Below are 27,904 nucleotides of genomic sequence, written 5' to 3' on the forward strand. Positions count from 1 at the left end.
TTTAATATGTTGATGTGCTTCATGAATCTTAAGATGTGTATATCCCAACTTTACTTGATATGATTTTTAAAAATTTTTTTTTATATAGAGCATATGTCACAGACACTGTGATAAAATGAAACATAATTTCGGAAACACTGTGACATAAGCTAATTCCTAATGAGCTTAGCTCAGATGTGTCTTTTTTCAGAAATGTAGATACTTCTTTTATAATTACAAATGAAATGATTACTTTGAAAACTTGCAAATGACAGGTGGAAAATTAAACTGACCTCTATTTATACTAGCCAAAGATTAGGAGATATCCAGAGGGGTGCCTGGGTGGCTCAGTCAGTTAAGCATCTGCCTTGGGCTCAGGTCCCAATCCCAGGATCCTGGGATCTAGGCCTGTGTTGCACCCCCCTGCTCGGTGGGGAGTCTGCTTCTCCCTCCTCCTCTTTCCCTTCCTCCTGCTCATGTGCCCATTCTCTCTCAAATAAATAAATAAACTTTTTTTTAAAAAAAAAAAAAAGAAGATATTGAGTATTTGCATTTCAAAATTGCCTTTTGGAAGATTGTAAAGCCTTTAAGATGTGAAGGCATTATAATTTAAGATGGCCTTTCGTGTACTGTGAATAGATGCTCTACCAGTTAACATCCAATGACTTCACATATGTATCTGCTTCATTGTAAAGCGGATCCTAATAATAGAGGTGCCATCTATTGAGCACTGCATGCCAGGCTCCACTACACACTTTACATTATTCACAACAGCCCTTACGGTGGAGCCTTTTATCATTCAAACCAAAATCGTCTAGTTTTCAGGCCTATGCTATTAACCTCACTATGGCACTCCTTCCTCATCCATCCTAATTAGCAAAGCTCTCACAATTCAAACATAAACCGTGCTTTTTCCTTCATACTACAACTCCAGAAAGTCCCAGAATTTTTTCAGCCAGGATTCTGTCTATATTTCAGAACTATTCCTCTCACCTTATATGGGAGCTTCTTTAGAGTAGGCACTTTGATTTCTGCAATGGATAATGTCACAAATTCAGCAGGCACAAGGGATACAATCGAACTAATTCTACTTCCAAAGGGGCTCAGAACCATTCATTGGCTAATGGTGACCCCATTAGTTCACTGCAGTTACTGCCTCTTCTTTGAGTCCAGTGCTACTCAAAAGGTGGTCCAAGGACCCCTGCCATTCCCCAAATTATTTATAATGAGTCTGTGATGAGGAGTTTGTTCCAGAAAGGAAATCAATTGCCTCACTCAGCACGCTATTTTGAGTGCAGTTGACATTTTTTTTCAATGCAAGAGCCTTTTGATAAAGAAAGTAGTGTGCAGATTTACACTCTGGTGCAACCTCTAGGTCACTGCAGATGGCTATGAACAGTTCACAGGGGGCGGGGGGATCCCTGTGCACCACTTCTCCAATCCACCGGTGAGGCATTATTTCCTCATGAGCCTGAGGTCTAGGTGATAAAATAGGAAGAATGTGGACTTTGGAATCATGCAGTCTGGGTTCTCCATGATAATTCTGTTGCTACTTGCTATGTATGATGGGAAAACTTATGTAAACTCTTTGAGTCTCAGTTTTCTCATCTGCAAAATGGAGGAATTAATTGCTATTTCACAGGTTGGTTCTAAAGATCAAATCAGACAATATTTTTAAAGTGCATAATGATATATAGATCGTTTATTTGTTAATAGGTTAATAAACCTCAGTCTCTTTCTGCTTCTGCCACATGTCTTCCAATACATGACATAGTATTTTTCATTGAGTTAAGGGTTTGTTTGTTTGTTTGTTTTTGAGATTTTAATCTGAGGTTTTTTTTTTAATTGCAGTTTTGGACAATAGTAAAGCCGAAGGAGAAGGCAAGGAAGTATAGTGATGTTAGGAAGAACACAGACCCTTAAAAAAAACATAATTCTTAAATTCACACAGAATAAAAAATCATTTATTTTACTTCTTGTGCTAGATATTCTAGAGAAAGAAAGAAGTTAAGGATTAGGGAGAAATGTTATCCTACCTTTGATGTTTCCCAAAAAGATTCCATGAATATATATATATATATATATATATATATATATATATATGAGTGTGTGTATATATATATATATATAGTGTGTGTGTATGTGTGTGTGTGTGTGTGTGTATATATATACAGATGGCTATGAACCATTTGTGTGTGTATATATATATATATATATATATATACACAAAGTCTCTGGTTATTCCAAAGAATTATTCCTTATTGCTTTGCTCCAGTTTATTGCCTAATAGTATCATATTAAATATATTTGGAAAGGGATGGGAGCTTATGATTTCCCAAAGTTAATCAGTATTCACCATGCTTTTAAAAAAAATTTAAATAGGCTCTAAAAAGAATAAAATAAGCATTAAAGTACACTTGAGTAGCAGAGTTCTTGCTGGATTCTCCTGGTGGCCTCCTTCTGTAATTGGCATGTTATTAGGCCAGGCTTGACTCACACATCTGTTATTGCTAATGAACCTGAGGAGAATCTTTGGAAAAGCATAGCACATTCTTTCACATTTGAATAGCTATGGCAGGAGGAGGCTGAATAAACCTACTGGAAGGAGTTTTCAGATGACCCAGAGTTTGACTTTATGACATGGGCAATTATAGTTAATCCTGAACAACACCTGTTTGAACTGTGCAGGTCCATTTACATGTGGATTTATTTTGATAAATACAATATAATACTGTAAGTGTATTTTCTCTTCCTTAATATTTTTTTAATAACACTTTCTACTCTCCAGCTTACTTTAATGTAAGAATGTAGTATATAATACATACAGTACACAAAATATGTGTTGGCCAACTGCTTCTGTTAGTCCATAAGGCTTCTGGTCAACAATAGGTTATCTGCAGTTAAGTTCTGGGGATTTATATACAAGTTATACATGGATTTTTGACTGCATGGGGTCACTTCTGCACCCTTAACCCCCCCTCTCGTTCAAGGGTCAACTGTAACATTTTGCTTTACTTGTAGCTATTGCTTATTTGAAAGTTTGCTTAAGTTATGTGATTTCATATTAGGACAGTATTTCCAATAGGTTCTCAGAATTTATCACTGAATGTATTCATTACAGAGTGTTTCTGCGTACCACTGTGTACTTCAATAGAAATAGTAATAACAGGAGATCCCTGGGTGGCTCAGTGGTTTAGCGCCTGCCTTTGGGCCAGGGCATGTATGGTCCTGGAGTCCCGGGATCGAGTCCCACGTCGGGCTTCTGGCATGGAGCCTGCTTCTCCCAATGCCTACGTCTCTGCTTCTCCCTTTCTCTCTCTCTCTCTGTGTCTATCATGAATATATAAATTAAAAAAATCTTTTAAAAAAAAGAAATAGTAATAACAGCATTTTCAGGTATCTAATCTTAAAGGAAAGTGTAGTTTAAATAAAAATGAAAATAGAGAATATGAACTTTTATCATTTCACTCAATGAATGCCTATAATTTTAATTTAAAAAATTCAATCTAATTCTAAATGCATCTGTTCAGCACAGTGAGGATAGACAAATACAGTAAGAGTAGACCTCTCTCAATGTGCTTGCAACAATTCTACCTAACATGTCTCTAGAAATATATTCTCAATCAGTAGAGATGAGATATCATAAATTATTTACTTGACTGAGAAAAATCTTTTACCTACCATTCCATATAGCTTGAGTGAATCCGTTGTTATGGCACGGTTTCCTCACTTATTAAAAGGGGGGCCAAAGAAACCGCTTTCATGTGCTCTCCATTTCTCTGTTTTGAGATTTCTCCGCAGAAATTTTAAACTCCCCAGGTGCCCACATTACACATAAAAGGCACAGTAGATGAATCAGCATTCATCCTATTACCCCAGACATTATTGACTTTTGCCTCAATTATCTAAAACTTCAGAAAAAAAAATGGTATCTTTTTCAATTACCTAAACGGTTGCCTCAATTTCTCCCATGAACTTTGTAGTAATCTATGTATAGTTCCATAACCTTTGTAGTAATCTATAGATAGTTCCATAACCTTTAGAGCCCCTCAGTTGAGACTGTGTTTTGAAAATCATTTTAATGAGACTCTACTGCTGAATACTTCTTCATTCCAGTCTGTGAAGAGAGCACTAACCTTCATCCCTGAAGAGCTGTGACAATGTAAGCATAAAATATTTATGTACCATTTTATCAGACAGACAAGCACAAATAAAAATTGTTAGAATGTGCTAACTCGCAACCGTGGCCATAACAATAGAAATGTGAGGAAAACAAACTTGTCAGGAGCTTATGGCCATGTTTTCATAGGGGAGGAGGAACACAGAGAGGATGTACTTCTCTTCATTTATCTTGAGCAAATGTTTGCTTTGGTCTATTTTTGCTTTCTCTCCCACTTCCTACTAAACAAGCCACACTAGAATCAGTCATGTCAATATTTAAGGGACTCATTTAGCAGCTGCATTGTCTCCACTTCCTGTAATCACTGAACACTAATGTGTAGCTGTTTTCCACTTTCAAAATAAGTTTAAAACATAGTTATCCCCGTCCCTACACCCTACCCTCTTCCCACAACCAACCTCTACATTTCAAATCAAACGTCGGTTCATCGGTTCTGGAATTCTGCTTTGTCTGGGTTTCATACTGTGTGCTTTAAAGATGCTGGAGGAAAGATATAATATTAATCCATTAATTCAACCTACTGACCTTCTGACTCAGAATTCTCCAGTGATCAGCCCTGGGCATCTACATTTTCTTGTACTTTTGATAATTTCCTTTCCTTATTTAGAACCCTTATTAGTTAGATATTGAATATTCTGGATTGACTCTGACTTTCTTATCATTTCTTCCTTATTGTTCTCCTTTTCAGGGTATGCTTCAATATTTATCTCCCAGCTTGTCCAGTCATTTTCATTTTCCATCATATTTTTAATTTCCAGGATCATGTTTATATTCTCTTCATTTTTCTCTTTTCATTATGTCACCTTCTTTTTCTTTTAAATAGGTGCAACATTTCTTTTCTCTCTAAGGATATTAAAACTATAGTTCCCATGAAGTTTTTTCATTCTCCTTGCATGATCTCCAGTGCCTGAGGTTTTGTTTTGTTTTCTCTTTGTTATGGGGTCTATCTTGGATATTAGAAGCTTTCTTTAAATATCTGAAGATCCGGGATGCCTGGGTGGCTCAGTGGTTGAGCGCCTCCCTTCGGCCCAAGGCGTGATCCTGGAGTCCTAGGATTAAGTCCCACATCGGGGTCCCTGCATGGAGCCTGCTTCTCCCTCTGCCTGTGTTTCTGCCTCTCTCTGTGTTTCTCATGAATAAATAAATTAAATCTTAAAATAAATAAATAAATAAATAAATAAATAAATAAATAAATATCTGGAGATCCTTAGTTGTCCATGAATATTTAATATTGAAGCTTTATGAAGCTGACTGGAAGCCAGAACCAGGAGTTAGTAAGGTGAGAGACATGCTTGGGACACAAAATGTAAAGGAGTGCACAGGTACCCAGAATTGGGCAACTGCAATGCCAGGGCTGTGTGCATACTAAGTAGAGTAAGTCCTCAGGTTTTGCACTCTGGGCTTTCTCTAGCTTTACCTTGCTGGAAGCTCCGTGGACATGAGTGGGGCTTGAAGAGGTTCAGAGTGTGGGAGAGTCACAGGGGACTCAATCACCTGTGTACCCAGGGCCCCAAATGTCCATAACTCAAGATGTTTCCTCTGAGGAAATCTAGGTTCTCCAGTGAAGGATCCTCAGCCTGTCTAAAGAAAAATGAGCCTGACTGTCATTCTGGAGCTATATGGGGGAAAAGGCACTGAGGCTCACCATTCCACATGCAGACTTTCAACACTCCCTGTTTTCAGCTGAACATTCCACTCTTGTTCTTCCAGGGCCCCAAGTCCTAAACCTCTTTGGCTCAGTTTCTCTGGGCAACAAACCTCCCCTGGGGGGTGGAAGATATATAGTGAGTCATCTGACTGTGATGGGTGAGCACAGGAAGGTGGGAAAACTTAATATTCCTTGCCCAGACTTTCCAACAATCTCTTTTTCATCTTCCAGACTTTACATTCCATGCTATCTTAAAGCCCATAATTCCTGTAATGACGTTTGTGTACTTACACACAGGTACTTCAGACACTCAGGTTTGCCTTCCTCCTCTATGATGAGTTCTTAGTCATTGCTCCAACTGCATTATTGTCTCTAGGGTCTTATATATCACCTAATTTCATTAAAATGGTATGGGTGCTTTTCTTTCTTATTTTCCTTATTTGGGGGGAATTTTTAGAGAAGAGAGGCTGGAAATGTCTTTGGCCCTTTCATTTTCACCTCTCAGCTTAAAAAATATACTATCCCCCAAAAAAGTTTTCTCTTAAATGTCTACCCAAAAGTTACTTCCCAAACCAATCATCTTCATGAACTACTTCTTTTTAACAATGCAGTGGATCCAAACACAAGTGAATAGATTTTGTAACTCATATTTTTTTTTTTTGAGAGAGAGAGAGAGAGAGAGAGAGAAAGTACACATGCACAGAAGGGAAGGGAGAGAGAATCTTAAGCAGGCTCCAAGCCCAGTGTGGAGCCTGACTCAAGGCTCAATCTCATGACCCCAAGATCATGACCTGAGCTGAGATCAAGAGTCAGATGCTTAACCAACTGAGCCACTCAGGCACGCCATAACTCAAATACTTGCTACACTTCCAACTTCTAATCAACCAAGACTTATAAAGCACTTAATATTTGACAAGGACTATGTTAGTCTGAAGGGTAAAAAAGTAATTAAGAAAGAGCTCTGCTTTGAATAGGTTTGGAGTCTCTAGAGGGAAACAAGCATATAAAGAAAATAAGGACAAAAAAAGTTAATGTCTTCTGTAGAGTTTGGTAAGGGATAGACAGAGTTCACAGAGGAGGCAGAGTGAAGTCAAGAAAGAGCCATATCATGAAGGACAAGCTAGTGTGCACTGAGGCCAGTCCTGAGGGCTGGAGGAGGGGAATTCTGGGCAGATGGTATAGCAGGAGCTAAATAAAACAGAAGTACAAAGAATTGGACATTTTCAGAAGACTCCTATCCATTCTGTACAGTCAGAACAGAGGCATAGAATAGTGAAGACAAAGATAAGGAGTACAATGAAGGCTCTAGTTCCCCACCCCACCCTGCATCCCTCCCATTAAATATGCAGAATCTGTTTTCTGAACTCTGAATCTGGGCCAGTCCTATAACATCCATTGCCAAATAAAATTCAGCAGACATGGTAGTGTGCCAAATCCAAGCTTAGGCCTCAAGAAACCTTGCATGTTTCTGCTTGTACTCTTTCTTGCACCTCTTTCATCCCCATAAATCATGCCCAGGCTAGCCTGCTGGAGGACGAGGGACACAGGGAGCACAGCCAAGCTGCCTCAGTTATACCAGCTAAGTACACCCTAGACCAGTAAAGGCCAGCCAAGATAAAGAAAGTGACCCAGCAGACCCCCCACAGACGAGAGAGCAATAAATGTTTCCTAAGTAGGTCTCTGAGATTTTGTGGTTGTTTGTTATACAGTGTTATTGTGGCAACAGACAACTAATACAGAGAGGCAGTCATTAGCCAGTTGGGAAGGGTCTTGTATAAAACATTAAGGAATTTAAATGTATGTGTATGAAATGGAACTCCTTGAAGGGTGTTAAGAGGAGAGAAACATGATTTAATTTGCATTTTGGAAAAGTCACTCTGGCTATAGTATGTAGGTTGAGTTGAAAGTGGTATTTCTTGCAGCAGTTCAAGTAAGAGATGGCAAATGCCTGAGTGAAGGCACTGTCAGGGAGGATGGTAAGACGACAAACACCAGACACATTAGAGGAATGGAAAGCAGAGCATACGGTGACTGATTGGTTGAGGAAGGAGGGGAAAGGAAAAATTCTGGGATGTTTCCCAGGTTTTGAGACCATGAAATGAACTGGAACTAGGTTGTAGAAGGAAACATAGTAAGTTCAGTTTTACTATATTATAGTCTTTATGGGACATTCAGGTAGATGTTTGGAAGTCAGTTTTATGGATAGGGCTGGAGGTCAGGACTCAGGAGAATGGTGAAGTAGAGCTGTGAGGTTGGATGGACTCACCTAGAGGGAGGGTGTGTATTGAGCAGAGAGCCCAGGACAGCGCACTGGGGTGAGTGATGTTTAAGCTGCTGGCGAAGATGAAGGGCCAGCAGAGGGCAGACAGATGTATCAGGAGAATCAGATATCTCAAAGCCAAGGAACCATTTCCAAAAGAGAAAGATGAATGGTGCCTATTTGGTGTGAGTTGCATCTCCCCCATTAACAACACATCGATCAAAATTTTAGAACCAGAAAGGGAATAAAAGATCAAGAACTCGCACTGCAGTGACATCCATAAAATCACTTCTTCAAACCAAATAAGCAATTTTATAGGAGTTGGGCCCTGCTAATCTGACAACAAAATGAAAAGTTATTTTATTTCTGAAAATATTTTTTTAAAAATTATCTCAATAATTGTAGAATCACTAAGTGCCATTTAATTTAAGAGGGAAAAGAAGGAGAGTTATTTTTAATGTCCAGGGTCAACCCCTTCTAATTCCAGGTGGCTTCCCTAGAGAATACTAGAATAGATGTATGGTGAACAGAAAGGTCATCTCTCTCTAGTGCAAGGCATGCTGGTCGCCTGATTATTTATATCTTGTCATTCACATCAGCTGATTGAAAAACAAGCCAGGAAGCATTTGGACCAGATGTGTAAGGACTTCAAGGAGCCTATATTTTTTGATCTTCTGTGATAGTACCTCCATTTTCATCTTGCCCTCTGCAGGACAGAGACTGACCATAGGTTAGCTAGTCTATTGTGTTACGGTTGTCTTGTTTCATGTGTACTCCTGAAAAACTTACTTCATGAGCTTCCCCTTGTGAAGGAGTATAAAATTAACACCCCCAAGAACTCTGTCCTATATTTAGAAGTTGTTCAAACTGGGGATTTCTTGAACTCAGGTGGTCACCTAAGTTGTCACTGCCTTCTAGTCACTGCCTTCTAGTCTGTACAGTTTTTTGTTTGTTTTAAAAGATTTTGTTTATTTATTTATTTGACAGAGAGAGTGAGAGAGCACAAGCAGGGGGAGCAGCAGAGGGAGAGGGAGAAACAGGCTCCCTGCTGAGCAAGGGAGCCCAAGGCGGGGCTGGATCCCAGGACCCTGGGATCACAACCCCAGCTGAAGCCAGACATTTAACTGACCGAGCCACCCAGGTGCCCCTAGTTTGTACAGTTTTTACCAACACGGTAAGTATTAGGAGATCGTGGACTCTGAGTCCGACAGATTTATTTTAGGTCTCCTACCTAAGGAAGCCTCTTCAAGGAGAACAAAGCAGCTGCTCTAACCACCGGAGGGGGCCATTTCATCAATTTCAACCCTGAATATAATTGAGCAAAACTGTTTTTGGTACCAGCAGGCTTCCCATCTGGTGGTGGAAAGGATTTGCTCACCAGTTTCAAATGAAAAGAGCCAGGATGCTGTGTCGGCTGCGGTGTGGATTGAGAGAGTGCCTCAAACCCTTGATCACTCCTGGGAGTCCTAGAAGAATTCTGGCAGAAGCAGGGTGCAGGCAGAAAGGGATTCTATTTTAAATTTACTCACATCGTTTCACCAGCAAACATCCTTGGAAATACTGGTGGTTAAAAACAGGAGATTTTATTAAAAAAAAAAAAAAAAAAAAAGTCTATGACTATTTCCCTGACCAGGAACAAAAGCCTAACTCAAACTAGCTGAACAAGAACAAACAGCAATGTCTTGGGTCATATAACCAAAAGGCCCAGCAGGATATTCCCTTCAGCAATGGCTGGCTTCAGAATTTAATGTCTTGAAGATGCTGTTGCTCCCACTCCTTCTCTTGGGTGTGCTTTCCTATGTGTTGATGTCACTGTTAGGAAAGTCTCGTAATAGCCAGTTGGTCTGGTCAGCTTCAGATTTAAATGGCTCCTACACCCAAGAACCCCTCCAAAAGGAAAGTACTTCTTTTCCAAACACTCTGGCAAGAGTCTAAGCCCTGAAATGGCTCAGTCCATCTGGGACATGTGCCCACCAGTCACTATGGATTCATCTAGACCATGGCTACCGAGATGGCAAATCCTATGGGGAAGGAGGGGCAGGTTATGTGGAAGAATAGAATGGACTACATGGCCTTAAAATGAAGAAGTACTGGTCCCCCAAACATATACACACACAGACCCGAGAGAGATTATTTCTGAAGAAGGAAAGGATGCTACACATACAGAAATGCTTTGGGTCTCTTACAACTTAAAAAGCACTTACACAGGGCCTTGAACATAAAAATAACTTTTAAAATATCTAAAAGAAATCATCAGAGTAAGAATAATGATCATGATGCTATTTCTGAGACCCAAATAGATGATGACAGAGAAGGAAGATCATTGTTATTTCAGTAAATAACTCACCGTTCTCAGTAAAATGTATTTGGTCTATGTGGCAGCAAACGGATATAATTGATGTCGGCACTAGATGATTATTAATGAAAAATAGAGAAAAGGTATTCAGTGACTCAAGAAAAGGGATATGCAGGCATAATAAATAATTTTGTGTTCTAGAAAATGAGTAATTGAATAGCAGCCACCGGTTCTGTGTTCCTGCTTCAGCCACGACAATGTATCATTAGGCAAATCTGTATGTCATTTACCTCTGAGCAGAAATCCCTGTACCAGGCAGGCCCATACGACCACAAGCCCCTGGCTTTCTTTGTTCTGGCTGTCTTCCTGGCCAGGGCGCTGTGCTCTCCTCTCTGGTCATCTAAATCAGCCCACAATTCAATCTCTGCTTTGAATACCACCATGACTCTCCCTGGTCTCTGGGCTATCTCATGACATTTTATTAGCTGTGTAAAGTTGCTGGAAAAACCAGCAAACTCTTACTCTTACTTGCCATAAAATTTTGTGTCTAGAGCACAATTTGACATTCAGGCTATATTTGTATTGTCCCCTGTATCCTCCTTATGGTACACCTCCTTTTTCAGGTCTACCCTCTCGTAGTTAATGTTTGGTGATTCTGAACTACTCAGGCAACTTTTTGGACACGCCATGCTTTTTCTTCTCTTTGCTGATACCACTTCTTGAATATGAAACAGGACTTGACACTCTACTATGCTTTCCCCACTTCCATTCTTCACCTGACTACCTCCCGCTCATCCTACTCAGCTTAAACATTGTCTTCTCCAATGAGCCTCCCGTGACCCCAAAAGGTAGGACAGGTTCCCCCTGTCGTTTCCCAGAGTCCAGGTATGCATTTCTGCATAAATACCATGCAATGCAAAATCCTCGACAAGGCTTTGAACTACTTGGCAATTCAAAAATAACTCACAGGAAAAAATTAAACAGCAATTTAATCCTAAATGACATTGTGCTCACTCAAAGTACATGTGGAGTTCAGTAGAAAGGAAAGCTCAGAAAGGTTTCAGGGAGTGGTGTGTTTTATTCATCACAGTGTACTTAAGCTCTGTGCTCAGTACCGAGAACAAATAGAATACCAGATGTCAGTACCCAGACAAACAGAATAATTTAGAGGAATGCCTTCAGGGATGGAGGGAGATATAGAGGAAGGGGGAGAACTAAGAGACTACAAAGCATGGACTGTATTTGAACACAAGGGCTGAGTAGACTAGTATTAGATCAAGTTTGGATGCCTTATAAAACTATATGAATCACATAATCCCTGATGGAAGGCAGATTTAAGGCAGAAGCACCTTTAAAACAAGGTGGAGGGAAGAAACGGGAGGAGACCTGAAGGTTTGGAGCAGTGAGAGTGAGGGAAGTAAGAATAAATGACCGCCACGGAGAGTTTTATAGGTTTATGCTCTCACCTCTGGAATGTCTAAAAACAAATATACCCGCCAAAGTCTGTGATTGTCTGCCATGGATTCTGTTTTAAAGAAGTATTCTTTTTAATCAACTCAAGTGCTTTAAACTTTGATCAGAGACTGAGAAATTGTATAGCTCTTATCCCAAATGGCATCTCTCACACAAATCTGGGATATATTTCCAATGAAACAGAAAACAGTGCATTAGTGCCATGAACCTTAATAAAGAGTTTGAGGTGCTCTATTGTTTATCAAACCACTGGTCTGTGTACATGGGTGGTAATGAAATAATCACTCCACAGGAACTTAATACACTCTGGGAACGATCCCCGAGTGTTGTACCCAGGGAACCTAATAAAGAAACTCGAAGCAACTGTGTAAGAGGAACAGGAAAACAACCCAGGCTGTTATCTTTTATTGAGTCTATTTTCTCATAGAGAATCCTGAGAAAACAAAAGATATCTTGTTTGAAGTGTTTTTGCCTTCTTCAAGTTTGAAGGAGGAAAAAAATCTCTTTGAAGTACTTACAAATTAAACAGTGCTAGAGACTATTTCTTCCTTCACATCTGAAATATTTACTAATTCTGTAATTAGATGATTTTGCCTTTAAAATTATTTATTTCATTAGCATATACTTGTACCTGGAGTTAAGCACTGCTGAGGAAACAAGAGACATAAAATTGTACCAGTATCATCTGGTAGCTGGTTGGAAATGCAGATTCTCAGGCTTTACCCCAGACCTAATGGATCAGAATCTGCATTTTAGCAAGAGCCCCAGGTGATCTGTACATACCTGAAAGTTTGAGAAGCAATGTTATGGCTTTAAATTGGAGTCACATGAGTTTGTTTTGGTTTTTAATACTGTTGCCTAGATCTTAGTCCCAGAAATTTCTATTTAATTTTCATGGGGTGCATCCTGAACATTAGGATTATCTCAGAGATCCCCAGGTGATTCTAATATGCAACAGAGTTTAAGAATCACTGCCCTGGTGGTGAGGGGTGGGGGTGGGGGGTTTGATCTTTGTTACACCCTGGGGTGCCTGCTAAAATGCAGATTCTGATTCTTCAGGTGAATTCTGAGAATCTGCATTTCTAACCACTTGTCCAGTGATGTTGATGCAATTTTATTTCCTTTGTATCTTCCCCCACAATACCTAGCTCCAGGCATAAGTAGATACGAATTAAATATTTTTCAAGAGCCCACTTATTTTTTCCAATATGAAGATAATTGTATTTTATGGCTAATTTTCATAAGTGTGTTTTTAAAAAAATGGCAGCATGCACTCAAAGCCTTAAGGAATAAGAAGGAAAATTAAGGTTAACTAAATTGCTAGCAGCCTGTTCTGGGTTAAATTGTGTGTCCCCCACCCACCCCACCAAAAAGACATGGTGAAGTCCCAACCTCCGGAATCTCAGAACTTATTTGAAAAGAGATGTAATTGCAGATACAATTAATTACATTAAAATGAGGTCTTCCTGTAGTAGAGTGGGCCTTTAATCCAAAATGGCTGGTGTCCTTACAAGAGGAGAGGTGACACAGAACAGACACATACAGGGCCATGTGACAATGGAGGCAGAGATTGCAGGGATGCATCTACAAGCCAAAGAATGCCAAGGACTGCCAGCAACCACCAGATGCTAGGAAGAAGCAAGCAAAGACTTCTCTAGAGCCTTTAGAGGGAGCATGGCCCTGATAACACCCTGATTTAAAACTTCTAGCCTCCAAAACTGTGAGAATTAATTTCTGTTGTTTTTAAGCTCCCAATTTGTAGTAATTTGTTAAAGCAGCCCAGGAAATTGGTAATACATCCTGTTCCTTAGTACTTATTGCATAGGCTAGGATATTTTTTTTTTTTGTCGTGTGTTATTTTTGTTTTGTTTTGCTTTGTTTTGTGGATTTTTTTTGTGTTTTGTTTTTGTTTTTGTTTTGTTTTTGTTTTTGTTTTGTATCCAGGACATACAGGGCACTGCCTATTTATAAAAACTAAATTGATCTGCCAACAGCTACTTCAAATCTGGCTCATCATATCCTATGATATATACCAAGGAAAACAATTATAAAATAAGAGAAAATGCAAGTAAATGGGAAGAGAGATACTGAAAGTAAAAAATGAAGGAGAGACTTAAAAACCAGGGAAAGAAAAAAAGAATATACAGACTCTTATAGAGTTTATCATGAATAATCTTACATTTGAGGAAAAGCACCAGAGTTCTCAGAAATGAAATTATCCCTCAATGAAAATACACCACTTTGTGATCCTACATTTAAAACCCAGCAACAAATATGTGATTTTAAAGAAACCCTGTAATGTTCATGAATCTGTATGATGGGAACACCAATGATAATTCTTTTCCATAGAAGTTGGCATAAGAATCATAAAGGGTTTTGCAAGCTGTCAAAACATTCAGGAATGGTAACTATTATTATCAGAAGACAGAAGAAATAGCACTGAGCATAATCACTTAAGAATTTCCCCCTGTCCCCTCTTTGTATTTATTACAAAATTGTTATGTTTATCAATCCAGCTAAATGCCACTTTAAGCCCAACTCAGGAGAGATAATGTGGAATTGGTTAAATAAAAATGATGGTAGCAACAGCAGCAAACACTGCATAAGAGAGAGACTGCTGGAGCTACTGTGGTCAGGCCCACAACACAGGGCACTGGAAAGTGGCGCCTGGTGGGAGTGAAAACTCTTATAAGTGAGGGTGGGTGGCTGGGCACTGGCACCAGAAACAAACTTCCTTTCACAATTTTCCCATGGATCAGTCTTAAGTAAATAAAATGCTTTTCCTTTCAGTGTATTAAAAACGTGTCTCATCTTATTTCTAAATTATTCCTAATAAGCTTGTCTGCGCAAAGACCACAACTGATAAAAACTTTATGATGCCTATATTTCTGTACAGAAAAAAAAGAAAGTTGCTTTTTACCTTTATTATTGAACTTCATAATGAGAATTAACCAAGCCCAAATTTGTAGTATTTTTAAACCAAGTTAAATTCAGCACAAGCCAGTATTCTGGCTTTTTTTTTCTTTTTTTTTTTTTTTAAGTATTCTGGCTTTTTAAATGTGCGTTGGACAAGAAGAAAAGGAATTAGTGAAGTTTATTCCTACTGGAGACAAAAATGAGTTTATTCCCAGTAAGGATATAATATAATCTGTCCCTCTAGTTTTGTTTTCTTTTTGTTAGGAAAACTTCTAAACTACCACCAAGCAGACAAATAACTAAATAATTGACTTTAGCCCATTAAATTATTCTAGAATTATTTAATTTCCTGGGTAACAGGAAGAATATAGTTTATTTACTACATTGGAGACAAATTTCTTCAGACATTTGCTCATATCAATATGCTATAGACCAAATGTTTGTCCCCCCCATCCCCAAATCATATGTTAAATCCTAACCCCCACTGCAATGACATTGACAGAGGATGGGGTCTTTGAGAGATGATTAGGTCATAAGGATGGAGCATTCATGAATGAGATTAGCACCCTTGTAAAAGAGATCCCCAGAGGGTTCCTGGGCTCCTTTTGCATTGTGAGCATACAGGATGAGGAAAAGATGTCCTCTGTGAACCTGGAAGTGGCCCTCACCAGACACCGATTATGCAGTCACCTTGATCTTGAACTTCCTAGCCTTCACTACCATGGAGTGTTTGCTATATAAGCCATCCAGCCTGTGGTATTCTGTTAAAGCAGTCCAAATGGACGAAGACAGTGGGTTACTATGTTCTTCCTTTTTTTTTATTATAATTTTATTTGTACAGCTTTGACAACCTGTGAAATCCTGAAGGATAGAGATTACCAAAGTCGTGGTTTTACCCTCTAGTGGTGCAATAAGTTTTGTTGAACTATTATAAAAGTATGGATTGAGTTTTTTTTTAAAGCTTTTATTTATTTATTTGTTCATTCAGGAGAGACACAGAGAGAAGCAGAGACATAGGCAGAGGGAGAAGCAGGGTCCTGTGGGGAACCTGATGCGGGATTCTATCCCAGGGCCCCGGGATCACACCCCTGGGATCACACACATCTGAAGCCAGATGCTCAGCCACTGAGCCACCCAGGTATCCCTGGAGGGGGCTTTAATATGCTCTGGCAAACTATAACACAAGACACCTGATACAGTGGACATTGGTCAATGTTTTGATCTCCCATCATCTAAACCCTTTATGTATTTAAAGAATGTCCCTTTGTACAAAGCTAGATACTTCCCCAAGCCCCTGGTAACCTCAGTTTCCCCAATCACATTTCAAATGAGGACACTGACAAGCAGAGATCATGTTGGTGGCAGAGGAAGACCAGACTCAAACCCAGTTTTCCAAGGGAAAAGGGAGCTTCACATATCCCACAGAGTCCAGATGCCACCTCACATGACTGGTTGGGAAGCATGATGATGTCTGCTGCCCAGTGTCACCTGCTTCCAACCCTTTCTGATCCTAGTTCTCCAGCCTTTCTGAAGGTGTTGTGAGCTAAACGGTATCTTCTAAATAAATCTCTTTTCTGCTTGAATCATCCACAGGTCATTTCTGTACCCATAACTAAGAAGTCTGCTGAGTCCAACTGGGCCCCACCACTAATTAGCAGGCTGAAGTTTCACCTAAATACTCTGGAATTAATCAGATAATGTATTCATAAACATGACCAGTTTTAGCTTTATGTCCAAACTCCTTTCCTGTTTTAAAATTCATTAGGGAGTTTCAGTGAGTCATGTAAGTGTTATGTTAATACAACACCAGTATTTCTCATTTGATTGTGTGTGTGTGTGTGTGTGTGTGTGTAGATTCTGAAGTTTTTTGAAGCTTCTTTGAATTCATATGTGAGACGTATATGCATACCTTCTAACTGGATGGATCAGACACCATAGGTTTTCCAGTGTGACTTAGGTCTTTAAAGAACTCCGGTCAGTAGGGGAGTTCTGGACTTTTGGAGATATAAATTATATTAGGGTCAACACTGAGAATTACACAAGCTCCACTGCCCATCAGCTAACTGTATCTCATATACCACTGAATATTCACTGAGCAGAGCAAGAAAAAATGTTCTTTGACCCAACTTAATCATGACCTGTAAAGCTATTTGATAAAGTGCCCTCATGGGAGTTAAGTATGCTTAGTGTGTTCCCTTATTATTCATGATTGTCACATGAATCAGAAGTCATTCTTGTCCAAGAAAGAAAGGGACTGGCAATTTAGCTGCTCAGTTGCTGGGGTGCTTTTTAGAAGCAGTTATGTGAAAGGAAAATTCAAAGAAAGCCAAATTACACAGGGCTGGTTACCTGTCATCAAGCTGGCTATGGTTATTCTGTTTCTCTGGTCTTCACTACTAATAAAGGGTTCGTGCACCTTGGCACTTATTGGAAAAAGGCACTAATTTTCTTTTCACTTACACATAAGCTATCTCTTCCAGATGTGATTTAAATAGAAGATTAGCATGAAATCTTTGCCATTTTTTCTATTTCTATGATCTAAAAACCATTCAGTGGATCTGATAAGAGCAGTTTCTTTGCAGTTTGACATTGAGAGGATGGCTTTGAAGGGTTATTATGAGGACCAAACTGTTCTCCACATTTCATGGTGAGTGACTTATATTCTGTGACCTGTAACGAATTCAAAGAAACTTCAAAAACCTTCAGAATCTACACATTCTAAGTAGCATATTTTTCCAAGTGCTTTTGTTTGTAGAGAAAAATTATTCATCTTAAAAATGTAAACTTCCTTTTTTGTCACTTTTGTTCTAAAAAATAGGAGAAACTCTGTGAAAAAAAAAAAAAAAGCTGACCTATTAGGATTCTTTCCCCAGAATCCAAAGAACAGGATGCCCAGATTGTACATGACAATCCATGACCATCTAGTTGACATCAAACAATGTCATGTCCATTTTATTTCAGCAAGTCCTTCTTATAGCCAGACATAAACCTGCAACTATGGACTAGCTTTATGATATGAAGAATAACTTCTACAGCATCTAAAGTCTTTTCGTGTCTGGAGTTCAAGCCATAAATACCTCTGGGAAGAAGAGCTTGGCAGATTACCCCCTCCAGAGCCACTGGGGGTAGTGGCAACAAAACAGAAATTAGAGGCAGATAAGAGATGGAGATCAGTCTGCCTGCCATTTGCTGTCCCATCTGGTCCTCAGTACACAAGAGTTTTTTAAATCAACCTTTGTCTACCTGAGCAAATCTAAAAAATATTTTTTTAAGGTAAGAATGAATTATGTGAGAGTGACTTTTCTTTATTAGTTATTCCCAAACTTGGGGTACAGAAAATACACCATGAACAGTACTCAAAAATTAAACAGAAGAAATAGAAATAAAAGAAATAATCTTAGACCTAGGAGACATATTTCTCAACCAAGCAGGAATCTGTGAAACTATTAGATCTTGAATACTTGGGCTAATAATTCTTTGACTAAATTTACCATTGAAGGGGTTCAGAATGAGCTTCCCCAAAATGTGCCACTTTGGCATGTGGATTACTTTGAGCCAAAGTCAACCAAGACCCAAAAGACTCCGTAAGAGCTTTTTTACTTTCCCCTTAACTGCCTAAAAGACTTTAGAAGAGGGTCTGGTCCAGGAAAAGAACTATTGGCAGAGATAACTATAGAGTATACACTAAGTTTGGTAAGCTGGGGGAAAGCTTGGAAGGGCCGGGAGATCAAATTCTCTCTGTGATCCCATTGTCTCTGCACAGCACGGCAAACCTTTTTTTTTTTTTTTTTTTTTTTTTTACCAAACTCTTGCTCTTACCATTTTTCTATAAATTGTCTTCCTTCCCTTTGAAGTTTCAGACTTCTATCCCCTTCTCCTGAGCTCAGGATACCATATACACCTCAATTGCCTGTTTGCTATGCATATCATATTTTTACGGGGCTGGCTCCCATATGTATGGAATTAAATGTGTTTTTCTCCTGTTAATCTGTCTTATGTGGATTTCTCAGCCTAAGAATCTAAAGGGTAGAGAAAAATTTTTTCCTTCTCAACAGTAATTATCTGGATAGAAGCCATATCAACGTTCCTGTGATTCTGCAGTGATAATTACATGTCTTTCATGCATGTCATATCCCTGCTCTCAGGCTGTGCTCTCTGCATTGTTGCTCATGATTCTCTACTATGCTAATGATCCAACTAGACATTTCTTCAGAACAAATGTAGGCTATTGTTAAATGAATGGCCAAGTTTAGCGGTTTAGTCTATGAGTATAAAAATTTCCTGGTTCTATTTTATAGCACCAACTTGTGATGTTAGAATAGTCTTCATCAACAATCATTTGTACATCATATGGCCTCAAAATACAATGGAAAGACTGTGGACTCTGGGTCAAGCATACTTGGGTCTGACTCCCAGTTTCACTATTAACTTCTCTCTCTCTCTCTCTCTCTCTCTCTCTCTCTCTTTCTCTCTCTCTCCAATGTGCAGTAGGCAACCTCTAAGATAGCCAATAGTGATGAATTCCTAGTATTCATACCCTGGTGTAGTCTCCTCTCCTCATGGGTTGGACCTAGTGTATTGCTTCTAATGAATGAATATAGAATATAGCAAAAGTCATGATATATAACTCGCAACATTAGGTTATAGACTATAACTCCCATATTCATCCTCTTTCTCCTTCTCCTTCTGTCTCTCTGCCTCTCTTTCTTTATCCCCCTCTCCTTATAACCAATAGCCAGTGAGAATCTGAGGCCTGCTAATAGCCATGTAAGGTGGAAGTACAATCTACCAGAAGCTTGGAAGTGCACCCTTCTCTAGATGATCCTTGAGATGACAGCATCATTGGCCAACACCTTGAGTCCAGCATGTGAGAGTTTGAAACAGAGAACCCAATTAAGCCATGCCTGCATTTCACAGAAACTGAGTTAAGTAAAAGTGTGTTGTTTTAAGCTGCTAAGTTTTGGGGGGCTTTGTTACACAGCAGTAGGCAATTAATACAAATAGAAACAATACACCTGCATTCCAAAATTATTGTAAAGATTGAGATGATGTATGTTTGTTTGTTTGTTACATAGCCTCTCCTTAATAAATGGTTACTAAATGATAGCTTTGGGTTAAAGGAAAAAATGATTCTCTTAACCCCAAATTAAAAGTAATTTGAAAAGAAGAGAATTGAATTGTGTGGATACTAGTAGAAAGACCAACTGGAGGTCTTCGAAAAGTATAGACTTGAATGAAGCAATAAAGGAAAATATAGAATTAGCTAACTAGGTGACATGGAGGATGAAAATGTCTAATATGGACTAGAATTTAATGCTTTAAGAATAAGAACTTCAAATTCCCTTTACTGGGATGCCTGGGTGGCTCAGCGGTTGAGCATCTGCCTTTGGCTCAGGGCATGATCCTGGAGTCACAGGATCAAGTCCTATATTGGGCTCCCTGCATGGAGCCTGCTTTTCCCTCTGCCTATGTCTCTGCATCTCTCTGTCTGTCTCTTATAATAAACAAATAAAATCTTAAAAAAAAATTCCCTTCACTGACTTAACCACCCTTCAGGACATAGTCATTTTCAAATGTTTAATACAATACTTGAGAATATTAATGATAAAAAAAGTTAATAATGCTTTATTTGGGTACAATACTCGAGAATATTAATGATAAAAAGAGTTAATAATGCTTTATTTGGGTAATAAAAATTTAAATTTGTAAAAGTGAAACTGAAAAAAGAAATAGTAAAAATATGAAGATGGACCCCCAAAGGGATAGAGTAGCATCAGGGAGAAAGTTCCTCAATTCAGAATTAGAAGCTCTGGTTCTGGGATTTGGTTTGTTTGTTTTCTTCCTTACAAAAAACATATATTGAGTGCCTACTTATGCCAAAACCTTTCCAACTCTATAGTTAGATGGATATAGCAGTGGGCAAAACAGACATAATAGTTGCCTTCTTGGAGCTAATAGGACATGAAAAAATACATATTTAATTGCAATTATAATAAGTACATAAGGAAAAGAACACAAGGTATAATTTTAAAATACAGGAGGGATGTGCACTGAATGAGAAGGTTTAGGGAAAAGCCCTCTTGAGGAAGTGACCTTTAAGCAGAAGGTTGTGCATGAGTTAGCCAGGCAACTGAGTATCAAAGAGCTGGGGGAGAAGATTGCAATCAGAGAAAACAGCACAGTGAAGACTTTAAAGCAGGAACAAGCTTGGCCTGTCTGAACAGCAGAGAGGTTCACGGGGCCAGAACAGGGCAGGCAAAAAGGGGGGTGGAAGTTAGAGATGAAAACGGGCCCAGGTTGCAAAGAGACTTGTGGGCATGCTAAGAAGATATCGAGGCAGTAAAGGATTCTAAGTATAACGATGAAATTTATTTTTATGAATGCTTGCTGTGGTGGGAAGACAGAAATAGGATTAAATAGTTTAAAAAAAACTGCAGGAGAATCTGCTATTAAACTAGAGTAGACACAGTAAAGATGGATTAGAGATATATTTTAAAGATAGAATCCAGAGGAGTTGGTGATAGGTTGGGTATGGGGGGTAAAAGGAAAGAAAGGCATAGTCCGGAATGCTCCCGGGTTTATGAGTTGAGCAACTGTTTAACGAAATGGGATTCACTGAGTGATAAAATCTGAAGCAGGAAGACACTGCAGAGGGGGACAAAGATGAAAGCTTCTGTTTTGCACATGAAGTTTGGAATGTCAACAAGACATTCAAATAGAAACACCAGTGGTGGGCTGTTGGGTATGGGAACCTAGACAGAGCTCAGGCAGGAGTCAAGCCATTTATCAGTTGTGAAACTTTTGATGAGTCAACCTGGAATTCTGGGCCTCGGCTTCATTATCTGAAAAATGAGACCAAACAACTGCCTGCCTCAATAGGACAGAAGGAAAGACAGATAAGGCAGCATGTATGAAGGGTCCCTCTCAACTATAATTTAGTATAGACATGCAGCATGCTTGCTTGGTGGCAGATAACTTTTCCTGTTAGAAAGGGAAACATGAGGAGCATATACTAAGTTCTAATATCTCATGTGTCCCTCTTGGCATACATACGTATATATACGTATATTTATGAAGAGGAAGAAAGAGGGAGAAAAAAAGGAAGGAAGGTTGGTGGTAGGTGAGCAGTGGAATGATTTTGGTGTTAATTTTGGATTTCATCATATAAATTCTTTTGAAGAAATAGGTCTTGGGTATAGTCTTTCCAGCCTTTCCTAACAAAACTGACCAGACTAACTTCTGGCTTTTTCCATGGTACTCTTACCAAATATCTGGCTTTCAGATTTCTGTTTTAGCAAAGTTCTATTTCTTCTTCCTCACTCAACTCCTATAGTTGAAGCCCAGGGTGTCTCCTTGGCTTCAAGTTGTGGGTCCTTTAAAACACTAGCTTTCTCAAAACCACATTTATATCAAAAGGATCCTTCCTCCTTCAACAGAGTATATTTTAGTTTTCACATATCGTGGAGGCCGGAGTTTTCATTATAGTCTTAGGACCAGTAGAGCTCTCTGAATGATTGGAAGGCTATAAAGAAAATAATCTGCTATTCATCTTTAGATTTACTACAAGAAGAAGGAGAAGGTAAATAGAAAATTTTAGTGATAATGGACAGAAGAAAAAGTATAAAAAATGAGGATAGTGCCATTGTTAGAGTAGAAAAACTCCAAGTGAGAAGTAGAAATCTACTAGAGTTACTGTAAGCTTTTTAAAAAAGCATCGTACAGCATGCAATATATGAGATTCCAGTAGAATAAAAAGACAATCAAATTACTTTTGATTAAATAATAAAAAAACTATTTTAGGGAGTTGCTTGAGAATACTTCAACCTCACCAATGAAGACAGGTGAGAAGGATCACAAAAGTCAAGCTCAATTCTGCCATCTACTGCTTAGCAGCAGAAACATGGTTGGTTGAGACCTACAACTGTTCCAGTCCCCAGGGTCACTGATAGAGCCTCAACACCCATTTAGAAAAAGATGGGATAGAAGCCATTGAGATTATCCCTAGGAGATGCAACAAGACTTGCATTAACAAACAACAGATACTGGATTCAATTTAACCCTGTGAATGAACCAAGCCAGGGCTTCTAATAGATCTGTATCTAAAATATAACTATTTGGGATCCCTGGGTGGCGCAGCGGTTTGGCGCCTGCCTTTGGCCCAGGGCGCGATCCTGGAGACCCGGGATCGAATCCCACATCGGGCTCCCGGTGCATGGAGCCTGCTTCTCCCTCTGCCTGTGTCTCTGCCTCTCTCTCTCTGTGACTATCATGAATAAATAAATAAAATCTTTAAAAGAAAAAATATATAACTATTTGTATTCCTTGTTTTAAAGCTTCAACACCACTATAGTAAAAACTCAGTCTATATAATGTGTTTGAATGCTCAGAAACAGGCTGGAAAACAGCTGTACTTTTTTTAGTTTCCTCAGTATCTCATGGACCTGAAAGAGACAAACGATCCCTTCTCTACTCACTCTTTAAAGGAACCTGGATCTTTAGATATTGGAGAAGGGGACTGGGAATAAGCATTCCAGGTTTCCTGTGCTCTGTTATTCTTAAGCTATGTTGTCCATAAAAGACAAAATATAGGAAACACGATTTGCAAGATTGTATGGTTTTTGCCTCCTTGAGAAAATGACTTCCATATTGACTCTTCCTTGAGTCATATTTTGACATATTTTGACAACAAAATTTATAGCATATTATATACATAGTCAACAATAATAGCTCTTCTTAGATGGAATAAAGGGCAAAGGGTCACATTTTTCTATTCCCATCTCTAGAATTCCTGGTTCTGAAAGGGGGAAAGAACACTCACAAACTTTAGCTTAGTAATTCTGCTATTACCATGTATTGATGATCTCTTGTCGGTTCCCCAGACTTTAAAGCAAGAAATAAGCATTTTTTAAGGACTGATTGAGAAGTAGTGGTGAAGAGCATAAGCTTGTGGTCCAGAAAGCATGGATCTGACTTCTGGCACTAATGCTCAAGAATTCTAAATCTTGCCAAGCCTCAGTTTCCTTCTCTATAAAAACCTCCCTTATAGGATTGTTATGAGGGTTAGATGAGATCACATTTGTAAAAAAAAACGTAGAATGCTGCTGCCACAAAACAAATTTTCAATAAATAATTGTTTTCGTTATTAGTATGATAATCACAAGGGCTTGCACTTGTGATGGTATAACCATAATCCCAAACTTTTTTTGTATGTGATACTTTACGATTTCCAAAATTCTGCTTATATTTAGCTCCTTTAACTAATTACTTTAGCTCATTTAATTCCAAAAGCCTCTGAGATAAGTAGGCATAATTGTCTCCCCCATTTTATGGGTAAAACAATTGAGACTCAAAGAAGGTGAGTCTTGTTGAAGAGTGCACAGCTGGCCTGGTAGCTGTAATAAGAGCCTGAAACTCACACCTGGGTCTTCTGATGCCACTGTAGCTGCTCTGAAAAGAGAAGTTCTGACCATTGAAAGGTCTAATTTTGCTCAAGCTGGTATTTTTGAGACACATGCTAAACCTGGTAAGTTTTATACTGCTCTTCACATATCCCAGGGCAAAGGGTTTTAGTTACTAAGAACTTTCTTAATCTCCACAGAATAATTGGCTTGTCCCAATCCATTATCCAAAGGTACAAATCAGTATATGTATCCATTTCTACATTCAGGTTGGTTTATGAGCATTTAACAAAAGCCTGGATTCCTCACCATAAAATCCCAGATGGCACTTTGATCTGATTATGCTCTTTTCTCTGAAGATTTCTATCTCCAGGGATAAAGTCCAAACTGTACAACTTGTACACAGATACCCTTCACTCGAAAGATCTCTTGCTCCAGCCACCCTCCCCTCACCACTGTGCAGAAGTAGCACATGCTTTCACCCTGCACACCTCTGTCCATGCCCCCCCCTCTGCCTAAAGCACCTTCCTCTACCCCTCTCTCCACCTTCCAACACATGCTTCAAGATTCTGCTTAGATTATAACCTTCTTTCCAAGAGACTGGCCTTCACCAACCTCCCTTTCAGGGTAAAATGCTATTTCATCAGTGTTTCAATGGCAATTTACCACATTCCTCTTTATCGCTCTTAGATTTTTATCTTCAATGCTTGTTTGTGATTCTCCACTGGACTGAGGACTCCTTGAGGGCAAAAGTCATACAGCATTCAACTTTAGAGCTCCAGTGTCTGGGATCTACGAAATATACTGGGTTTCAAAGCTGCAGATGGCATGCTAAAGTTAACTAATATTACATTCCGTACAGCTCTTTCCAAATCTCCATGTGTTTATTTCTGAAGGTTCGACACAGGGACGTCTGGGTGGCTTATTGGTTGAATGTATGCCTTCAGCTCAGGGTATGATCCTGGGATCCGGAATCAAGTCCCGTATCAGGCTCCTCACAGGGAGTAGATACCCTCCCTCTATCTGTGTCTCTGCTTCTCTGTGTTTCTCACGAATAAATAAATAAATACATAAATCTTAAAAAAAAAAAAAAAGAAGAAGAAGAAGGTTCGACACAATTGGCAGGTACCAATCCAAAGGCCAACTGATAATCAAGGAAGGAGATATTGTACCACACACTGATTAGGAACTGAAAAAAAAATGAAAGAATTGATCCACTTATAAATTATATTCCAAAAAAGTAAAACCTTTCCTTTCAAGCTTACAGCAAACAATAATGAGTATTTAAATAAATCACAGTGCATAATGTATTGAATATTTTGTCTTTTGCCATTTTGTATGCCTTTGAGTGAACTGAAGGAATTAACAAGTTTTTCTTTTTCTCAAATCTCAAACAATTTCTAGTGACTCTGCTAAATAGATTTTAGGATTATTAGAGTCTTGTAAGTGTCCTTCATGGAGGAATTTAGAAAGCATGGTGTTCAGTATTAAAATATGAACTTTCGGGATCCCTGGGTGGCGCAGCGGTTTAGCGCCTGCCTTTGGCCCAGGGCGCGATCATGGAGACCCGGAATCGAATCCCACGTCGGGCTCCCAGTGCGTGGAGCCTGCTTCTCCCTCTGCCTGTGTCTCTGCCTCTCTTTCTCTCTGTGTGACTATCATAAATAAATAAAAAAAAATTAAAAAAAAATATGAACTTTCAAGTAAGATAAAAGACCAAAGTCTTTTATGTGTCCTACCCAACCATGATGAATAGGTGACTCATTTTGCCTTCTTCGATTTTGTTTAAATCTCTTAATTTTTATAGGCTCTAAATCTAGTATTCACCAACTCAAATTTCAAAGGATATTTACTCTTATACTTGAAGCCACAAGTCTTTTTCTCCATTGTTTTCTTAAAGTTTGTTTTGGATTATCATTAAACTAGGTACTCACGAATTCATCTGGCATTTACTCCTACATTCTCATGAAGATTTAATTTTAAAAGCTTTGCAAACGTATTCTTTCTCCAAAATACAGTGCATCCATATGTGTTTATTGAGTCATTTATATTTCTGAAAAAGAAAAAAAAAAACCCACCATAATTTCATGGCAGCTTCCTTGGTAAATTTCCAGTAGTCACCATGAAATGAAAGATGGTAGAAGAGGTGGGGGAAGATTAGCAAGTAGTTGGGGAGAAGAATCACAGGTTATCACATATTTGAATGGAATAATCCTCAAGATTCTAAAAACCTTCACAACTCTTTTTGTCCTTGTGCTCTCTAGTGAAAACAGTCTGGGTAAAGCAGAAGCCAGTCCACAATGCTCATGAATAACTTGCATTCTTATGCTGGAGAGCAGCCAATTACCCTGGGACCAAATTCCTGTTTACTTTGTAGTGAATGTGGGAGACAAGCTGCCTGCCGGTAGCTGTTAAGGCAGTAAAAACACAGCCAGAGGCTGTCACAGGGAGGAAATCACAGAGCAAGTTAATTTGTGAACTTCAAGGACAGAGATTAAACACTGTGTAATGAAGCTCAAATGGTGGCCTTGCCTGAAAGAGGAAACTGGGCTGAGAAGCCCCCTTAGGAGTTTGGTAAAATCTTTGCATAATTAGTGGCATTCTATTGTTCCCCTACTTGCTCTTTCTTATAATCAGTAGCCTTCAAAATCTGCTCCCAAAGAAGTTATTGATTCATTATTTCACAGAAACACAAGTCTGTTTCATTCTAAATCACCCATTCTGGCTGATATGCCTGGTACAGCTAGAATTCAAACCAAACGAACAGTATTTGGGGTCAAAATCTGAGCAACCCAGATAAGAATTTGGAAACAGAATAGTTTGTTTCACTATTATGCTGTACATATGCTATTATGTTGGCTATGGAGCTTCCATATGCAGTGCTTCAGGGACTCCAGACAGCTTTGAGGTCTCTTATTTGCATTTAGAACTTGACCAAGGGGAAAAATGAGAACTGCCAAATCCATTAGTTTGCCCACATCCCTAAATAGTGTTACATTCCGCATAGGGAAGAGTTAACTCTTCAAATCCTAGGAATTACATGGTGACTTCTGGTTCACTAGGACCTCACTGCCATACTCACAGGTGTCATGTCATGAATTTTATAGTTCTTTAAACATAGTTTATTAAAAGTAAAAAACAAAAAAACATTGAAGGGGAACCTGGGTGTCTCAGTGGTTAAGCATCCGGACTCTTCAGCTCACGTCATGATCTCAGGGTCCTCATATCAGGTTCCCTACTCAGCGGAGAGGCTACTTCCCCGCCTCTCTGCCCCTTCCCCCTGCAGCCCCCCCCCCCCCCCCGCCCCATACACACCTCGCTCTGCTCTCTCTCTCTCAAATAAAATCTTTTTAAAAAAATAATAAAGTGCTCTCTTTCTAAAATAAATAAATAAATACATCTTTTTTTTTTTAAAAAAAGCCTTTGGATAGAGTACAGGATAGTATAAAACTGGTCTTCAATGCTATGGCTGGCTAGTCATATTATATTGCAGTTGCAGTGTGGTCGAAAATGGAATGCATCTACCACGTGACCTATTTTGGAAGACCTTGGTGTTGTTTCTCAATGTTCTATCAGGAAAGATTAAAAAAAAAAAAAAAAAAAAAGCCTGCCAGGTCCAGAATCCAGAAGCTTTTTAAAAAGCTTTAGCATTTTAAATCTTGTCAAATGGAATGTAGACATGGGAGGGCACGGCCCTGGGAGATCCCGGTGTCTGGGAAAGTAGAGCATAGGAATACACTAACAGGACAAACAT

At 39.0% G+C, this 27,904-nt stretch overlaps 1 long non-coding RNA gene across 2 annotated transcripts in view; it reads right to left on the bottom strand.

Moving 5' to 3' along the window:
* Window positions 1–27,904, bottom strand: part of LOC144316232 (uncharacterized) — a 192,005-nt gene that overhangs the window by 18,026 nt on the left and 146,075 nt on the right. For both annotated transcript variants that reach the window (XR_013382086.1, XR_013382085.1), the window contains exon 18: window positions 26,085–26,203. This is a non-coding gene — a long non-coding RNA (uncharacterized LOC144316232). The remainder of the gene's footprint in view (window positions 1–26,084; window positions 26,204–27,904) is intronic.

The sequence above is a fragment of the Canis aureus genome, chromosome 6 (assembly GCF_053574225.1).
Source record: "Canis aureus isolate CA01 chromosome 6, VMU_Caureus_v.1.0, whole genome shotgun sequence".
Classification (NCBI taxonomy): domain Eukaryota; kingdom Metazoa; phylum Chordata; class Mammalia; order Carnivora; family Canidae; genus Canis; species Canis aureus.